Source organism: Quercus robur, chromosome 12 (genome assembly GCF_932294415.1).
Source record: "Quercus robur chromosome 12, dhQueRobu3.1, whole genome shotgun sequence".
Classification (NCBI taxonomy): domain Eukaryota; kingdom Viridiplantae; phylum Streptophyta; class Magnoliopsida; order Fagales; family Fagaceae; genus Quercus; species Quercus robur.
The window spans coordinates 11,107,211-11,115,263 of record NC_065545.1 but is presented as its reverse complement, the minus strand read 5'-3'; positions in this window follow the sequence as shown (position 1 = coordinate 11,115,263).

Genomic DNA, 8,053 nt, shown 5'->3' with positions numbered 1-8,053 from the left:
CTATGGTTGTGGCTGTGACTAATGGTAGAGGTGGTTGTGGTTGGTGGTGTGGATATTTTTTTGATAGTGGGGTATATTATTTTATTGTAGATGATATATTATTTTATTGTGATATTTATATATTTTATTGTGTTGAAAGTTAAAATAAATCCACTGCTGCAGCATGTGTATAGGTAAAATAAATAAAGTAACTTTTGATGGGGCTAAAAAAACTAAATTTTTAGCTCCACTGTTGTGGATGCATATATTCATCCAGTAGTATACGCCCAAGCCTAACCTAATTTGTGTGCAAGCCAAATCTTATACTTGTATAACAGGTCTATCAACTATAGTTACTATATGGTTAGTCTTGAGTTTAGCCTACTTAACGGTCGTCAATGGGCCGGCCCGGCCCATTTTTACTTGGCCCATGGGCACAATGGGCTGGGCATAATGGGCTATTGACTAGTTAACGAGCCGGGTCGGGCTGGGCCGAAAGAGAAAACCTCAGCCCATGACTCTGCCCATGGACAATGCCCATTTTGTCTTTAACAAGCTGGGCTATCGGGTTGGGCCTAATGGGTTACCCATGGGCTTGTGTTAGCATATTATTTTATTATTTTTATAAGGAAATATCAATTTTTAATAAGGGAATAATCAATCTATTTTTTTAAAGGAAAGAATTACAAATTTTAATACTTAATTACAAATTTTTTTACAGTCAAATCATTTTAATTTTTTGTTTTGTTGATGGAAACCTATTTAATTTTTTTATTAAGGCTTTAAATAGTTTTTTATTTTTATCTTTAATAAAAAAAAAATGTTAAATGGTGTACGGCACCGAGATCCTAGGCCCATACAGGCTCTGGGCCCAGTCCTATACAGGCCCTGGGCCCAATCCCACACAGGCCCTGGGCCGAATCCCATACCAGCCTTGGGCAAAGGTCCAGCAGAAAGGTCCGATTGTCCTGCACCCTTCTTCGAGCTTCCTTCATGTACGAACAAGCGTAGGGTATTGAATTCCGAAAGGTGATCGGACAAACGTTCCCGGTCAAATATACGAACTGTTCCCGGGAAATTGTGATATTCCCGGGGAACTGAGTTGCCGAACATAGTCGGTCAAAATGGAGCCAAGTTCCAAGATCATAAATGCTGCACCGCCCTTTCACCTAAACATCCACTTTAATCAGATAATATTGGACCTCTAGTAGCACTAACGGTGGCTGTAATCATAATCTCCCCACTAACCTTAGCTATAAATAGGAGAAAGTTGGGAGAAGAAGGAGTTCATAAAAATTGAGAGAAAACAGTCAAGGAGAGAGTAGAAACTGAGTGTTGCTTTGAGTCTCTCTGCCGAGAACGACCCATTGTAGGAAATCCTTAAGCCCACTACAAATAAATTGTGAGCCCAAGTAACCTAAGGCCCAGAAGTCTTGTACTTGGTTCCTACAATTGGCGCCCACCGTGGGGCCCTCCTACGAAGCCGTGGTTCGACTGAGACTCAAACGAAAGGAATGTCTGAGGAGCGTTCAGGAGGGCATGTTCCGAGCAATTCCATAGGATCTTCTCGGGGATCGACGTGGAGGGAGAGAAGGCAGAAACGGTTGGAGGATAGGGAGCATCCAAGAGGAGAGGAAAGGTCCGGATTAGGAGAAGGATCGGCCCAGACACACCGGACGATTTCAGGCGTCTCAGCACATCGGCAGTATGATGATAGAGACCGAGAGCTGGAGCGGTTACGCAGATTGGTAATGGACTTGGAGCTGGAAGCAAGGGATCGGCGCCACGAAAGGAACCGCAACCCCCAACCAAGGAGAAACCGGGGCGAGGAGGGTTCCAACCGATCTGTTACGCAACAATACCGAGACCGATCACGCTCCCAAGAGTCACATCGACACTCCCGGGAGACACGTCGTAGACGGGACCGTTCCCGATCGCATGGGTATGATGACCAAGGATCAGAGTCGCCAGATGAGCGGCGGCACCACAACGCCGCAATGGACGCCATGAGCAGAGCCCTGCGGATGGCAGCCCGGTCTCCATTCTCCGATGAGATTGAACGGGCACCCATGCCGAGAAGATTCACGCGACCACCATTCAATTCCTATGAGGGGAGGACAGACCCCGTGGAGCATGTCAGTCATTACATCCACATGATATCTTTGCATGCGCACAACGATGCATTGATGTGTAAAGTATTCCCCTCCAGTCTCGGCTCTACCGCACTGAGATGGTTTAATGGGTTGCGGAAAGGTTCTATACACAGCTTCGCCGAGCTGATTCAGGAATTCGGCAGCAGGTTCGTAACATGCAGCCGGGTGCAACAGCCGGTCGACGCATTGCTTTCCATGAAAATGAGGGTCGAGGAAACCCTTCGGAGTTATGCCAGCCGATACTGGGAACTCTACAACGAAATTGGCGTAGGAAACGAGAAAATTGCGGCAAGCACCTTTAGGATGGGGCTCCCCGAAGATTCTGAATTGCGGGAGTCGCTGACGAGAAGACCCCCGGAGGACATGAGGCAACTGATGAAACGCATAGAGGAGTACAAACGCCTGGAGGATGACCGGCTGCAAAGCAGGGGGAAAGCTCCTTTTGCGGGGAGATCTCGGCAAAGCATTTTGCCGCCAAAGCCGAAAAGAGACTTCAGAATGCAGGAACCGGAGGTGCAAATCGAAGGGGTTAATGTGGTGTTTAAAGAGCTCGTGCACAAAATCCTGGAACGGATCAGGAACGAGCCATTTTTCAGATGGCCGAACAAAATGGGAGGCGACCCATCTCGGAGGAACCAAAACCTATACTGCACCTATCACAGAGACAAGGGGCACACCACCGAGCAGTGTAGGGTATTAAAAGACCATCTCGGACAGCTAGTGAAAGCAGGGCACCTGAAAGAGTTTGTAGCAGGTTCCATTGACCGAGAACCCGAGCAGGGGGCCCAACAGAAAAGGAACCCCCTTCCACCACCCCTGGGGGTAATCGACGTCATCCATGCCGCACCAAGAAGAGCAACAACGGCGAAAAGGGTAATGACAGTGGCTTGCACGGAGGGAGAATCATCCAAGAAGAAAAAGAAAGTTGGACGGTTGGCCATCTCGTTCGGAGAAGATGATTTGGAAGGGACGATCCAACCTCACGACGATGCTTTGGTGGTGACAGCCCGGATAGGCGGATTCTTGGTGAAGAGGGTGATGATTGATCAAGGTAGCGGGGCTGACGTCATGTACCCGGACCTCTTCGAAGGGCTCGGGTTAAAGACCCAGGATTTGGCGAAGTATGACACGCCATTGGTCTCGTTTGACGGGAGAGTTGTGATTCCCGAGGGGCAAATCTCTCTCCCAGTGGACATGGAAGGCAAGGGAGTTGTAGTTACATTCATAGTAGTCCGATCGTTCGCACCTTACACCGCAATCCTGGGAAGGCCGTGGATTCACTCCATGGGGGCTGTTCCGTCCACCCTCCACGTGAAAGTAAAATTTCCTACCGAGTATGGAGTTGCAGAGGTAAGGGGGAACCAACAGGTGGCGAAGCAATGCCTTGTAGCCGCGGTCAGGTGGGAAAAGGAGCAGCTCGCTCAGGCTGAGCACGCCGAGAAAGAGACTACATAGCAATTACAGAAACCCCCGGGGGAAGCTGGGGCGGACGTTGCTGAGGAGGTGCTGAAGGTAAAAATTCTCCCAGATACTGACAGATATTTCCAGATAGGTACAAGCATGAATGACCGGGAAAGGGTGGAGATGTTGTTGTTCCTGTTGCAGAACATAGATGTTTTCGCATGGAGCCCTTATGAAGTGCCCGGCGTAGATCCCGAATTCATTGTCCACAGACTCAACGTGGATCCACTATTCCCCCCGAAGAAGCAAAGACCGAGAAGAGCGTCAAAAGAACACGTCGATGCAGTAAACCTGGAGGTACAGCGGCTCAAGGAGGCAGGAGCCATAAAGGAGATATTCTTCCCGAAGTGGTTGGCAAACACTGTCGTGGTGAAGAAGAAGAATGGGAAATGGAGAGTTTGTGTGGATTTCACAGACTTGAACAAGGCATGTCCCAAGGACCCATTCCCGATGCCCAAGATTGACCAGCTAGTAGATGCAACATACGGGCACCCGAGGATGAGCTTCCTAGATGCCTTCCAGGGCTACCACCAGATTGCCTTGGCGCCCGAAGACCGAGAAAAGACAGCATTTATCTCCCTGAATGCGAACTATCACTACGAGGTCATGCCGTTTGGATTGAAGAACGCCGGGGCTACATATCAGCGAATGATGACGAGAATGTTCCGAGAAAAAATAGGATGCACGGTTGAAGTTTATATCGACGATATGGTGGTAAAAAGCAGAATTGAGTCACAGCATACCGAAGATCTCCGGGGAGTGTTCGAGATACTACGTAGGCACAAATTGCGCCTGAATGCCGAGAAGTGCACTTTCAGAGTGGGGGCTGGTAAGTTCCTGGGATATCTGATCTCTACTCGGGGAATAGAAGCTAACCCCGATCAAATAGAAGCCGTGAACCGCCTCAAACCACCAAGCAATCCCAAAGAGGTACAAGTGCTCACTGGAATGTTAGCCGCCCTGAACCGATTTATCTCCAAGTTTGCCGATCGCTGCCGGCCGTTTTATCAGCTTCTGAAAAAGTGGAAGGGGTTTCGATGGGACGAGAGCTGCGAAGAAGCTTTTCAAGAACTAAAGGAATATTTGGCAAAGGCGCCGAGGTTGACGGCCCCGGAGCCCGGGGAGGATCTGTTTATGTACCTTGCAGTCACCGATCATGCCGTGAGTGCTGTGTTACTAAGGGACCGGGGAGTGCAAATGCCGGTGTACTACGTGAGCAAAACCTTGGTCGATGCTGAGACAAGGTACCTGCCTCTTGAAAAGTTAGTTTTGGCCCTGGTGCACGCCACGAGGAAGTTACCACATTACTTCCAGGCACACAGAGTTCGTCCTCACCGAGTATCCATTGCAGTCACTGTTGAAAAGATCCGACTTCACAGGACGGATTGCCAAATGGGGGACTCGGTTGGGATCGTTTGATATAAGATACCGACCTAGAAGCTCGGTGAAGGGACAGGTTCTCGCCGATTTCATCGCAGAATTTACACCCAAGAATGAAGGCAAGGTAATCTGTAGTGTGGAGATTCGCCCGTGGAGGTTATTTGTGGACGGCGCATCAAATGCTATGGGGGCCGGGGCTGGTATTGTCATAATCACCCCTGAGGGTATACGACTGGAACACTCCTTCAGATTAGGGTTCAAAGCCTCGAACAACGAAGCCGAATATGAAGCCCTACTGGCCGGGTTGAGGGCAGTATTGCATCTGGGCGCAAAGGACGTGGAGATCTACTCGAACTCTCGGTTGGTTGTTTATCAGATCACTGGGGACTTCGAGGCTCGGGACCCCCGAATGAAAGCTTATCTAAGTACGACAAAGCAGATTATCAGTCAGTTTGGAACGGTAAAGATATCCCAGGTAGCCCGGTCACAAAACAAGCACGCTGACTCTCTTGCCACGTTAGCCTCATCGGCTACCGAGGACACGCCAAGGCATATCACGATAGAACTTATAAGGGAGCCAAGCATCTGTGTAAAGAGTGTTCTCGACCAGGCCGGAGTAGAGGTTGCGCAGGTGGCGGTGGCCAGGCCATGTTGGATGAACCCGATCATAGACTTCCTTTCCGAAGATAAAGTTCCAAAGGGTGAGGCTGAGGCCAACAAGATTCGACGAATGGCTCCCAGGTACTGGCTGTCTTCGGACCGAAAGTTGTACAGAAGGTCCTTCGCGGGCCCTTACCTCTTGTGCCTGCATCCCGAAAGAGTCAAGGAGCTTCTGACCGAGCTGCATGAGGGAGTGTGCGGCGCGCATGCTGGGGGACGATCTTTAGCACACAGAGCAATGACACAGGGGTTTTGGTGGCCACAGATGCAGAAGGATGCCGCCGAATACGTTCGGAGTTGCAAACAATGTCAAAAGCACGCCCCAATGATCCATCAGCCGGCAGGACGTCTAAATCCTGTCAGCAGCCCGTGGCCATTTGCACAATGGAGGCTTGACATCCTCGGGCCATTCCCCCGAGCAACGGGGAACCGCCGTTTTGTATTGGTGGCTGTAGATTACTTCACAAAGTGAGCTGAAGCTGAAGCCTTGGCTAATATCCGGGATACTGACGTGAAAAATTTGTATGGAGAAACATAGTTACAAGGTTTGGGGTGCCGAATTCGCTAGTGACAGACAATGGGCTACAGTTCGACAGCAATGCTTTTCGGACCTTTTGCGGCGAGCTCGGCATCAAGAACAAGTATTCAACCCCGACATATCCACAAAGCAACGGCCAAGCTGAAGCAGTGAACAAGACTATTTTGAACGGGCTCAAGAAAAGGTTGGATGGAGCGAAAGGAAGATGGGCAGAAGAGCTACCCAGTGTTTTATGGGCCTACCGCACGACCCCCAGGAGATCCACGGGGGAAACCCCGTTTTCTCTGACATACGGAGCAGAAGCAGTGATACCGACCGAGGTGAGCTTATGCAGTGCACGGGTCGCCGGGTTTGACCCCGTACAGAACACCGACCTGATGATAGAGCATTTGGATTGGCTAGAAGAATGCAGGGAGGCCGCGACCGTACGGCTTGCCGAGTATTAGCAGAAGTTGGCCCAAAGGTACAACCGAAATGTAAAGGCCAGGGAATTCCGTGCTAGGGAACTGGTGTTAAGAAGGGTAGTGGGGAACATGCGGGACATGGCTGCAGGGAAGCTTGCTCAGAGTTGGGAGGGACCATACAGAGTCACAGCCATCGCGGGTGCAGGGGCCTACTACTTGGAAGACCTTGACGAGAGGCCGCTCCCCCGACCATGGAACGCCAACAACTTGAAGAAATTCTACGCATAATCATCGGTGTAAGCAAGATTATGCTGTTTTTGCATATGCTGTTTTTTGCATAATGATGAACTTTTTTGCATAAAATTAAGAGCATGTTGAACTTTTTTGCATATGCTGTTTTTGACTCTGTAGCCGCACACCAAGAGAATCGCCAATAAATCTTAAGGACAGAAACCTAAATCTCGGCTCGATCAATATCGCCAAGCAGGTGGAAACCTTACAAATAAATCTTAAGGACAGAAACCTGACCCTCGGCTCGATCAATATCGCCGAGCAGGTGGAAACCTTACAAATAAATCCTAAGGACAGAAACCTGACCCTCGGCTCGATCAATATCGCCGAGCAGGTGGAAACCTTAGAAATAAATCTTAAGGACAGAAACCTGACCCTCGGCTCGATCAATATCGCCGAGCAGGTGGAAACCTTACAAATAAATCCTAAGGACAGAAACCTGACCCTCGGCTCGATCAATATCGCCGAGCAGGTGGAAACCTTACAAATTAAGGACAGAAACCTGACCCTCGGCTCGATCAATATCGCCGAGCAGGTGGAAACCTTACAAATAAATCTATAAGGACAGAAACTTGACTCTCGGTTAAAATCGAATATCCGGACAGGTGGAAACCTTACAAACGAATACTCTAAGGACGAGAACACAATTCTCGGTTAAACCAAAACCTGATAAAAACCTAACCCTTTCACAAATACTAAGTCCAATAGCGCTCTCAAATCACCCACAGCGCCGCACAACAGGTTTTCGGGGGTACCATTCTATTAAGCGGCCATAGCACTGGCATGATTCAAGCAAAACACAAATAGATATGAATTCATTCAACAAATTGAAACAGAAAAAGAAAACGGACTACTAATTAAACAAATAAAGGCAATCGTTTAGCCATCACACCCCGGTGACGTGGGCAAATAAAACCAATAAATTAAGGCAATTGTTCAATCACCACATCCCGGTGACATAGGCAAATAAAACCAATAAATTAAGGCAATTGTTCAATCACCACATCCCGGTGACATAGGAAGATAAAACCAATGAAATAAAAATAAGCTAGTAAATAAAAGTAAAATCAGCTGGGAGGTTGGGTCGGCGGTGTCACTTCCTGCTGGACGGTCAGGGGAAAAGGCGGGCCCTCACCGAGAAGCTCCTGCACAGTCGGGATGCTCGTGGCCTCCATTTCCTCGGGCTT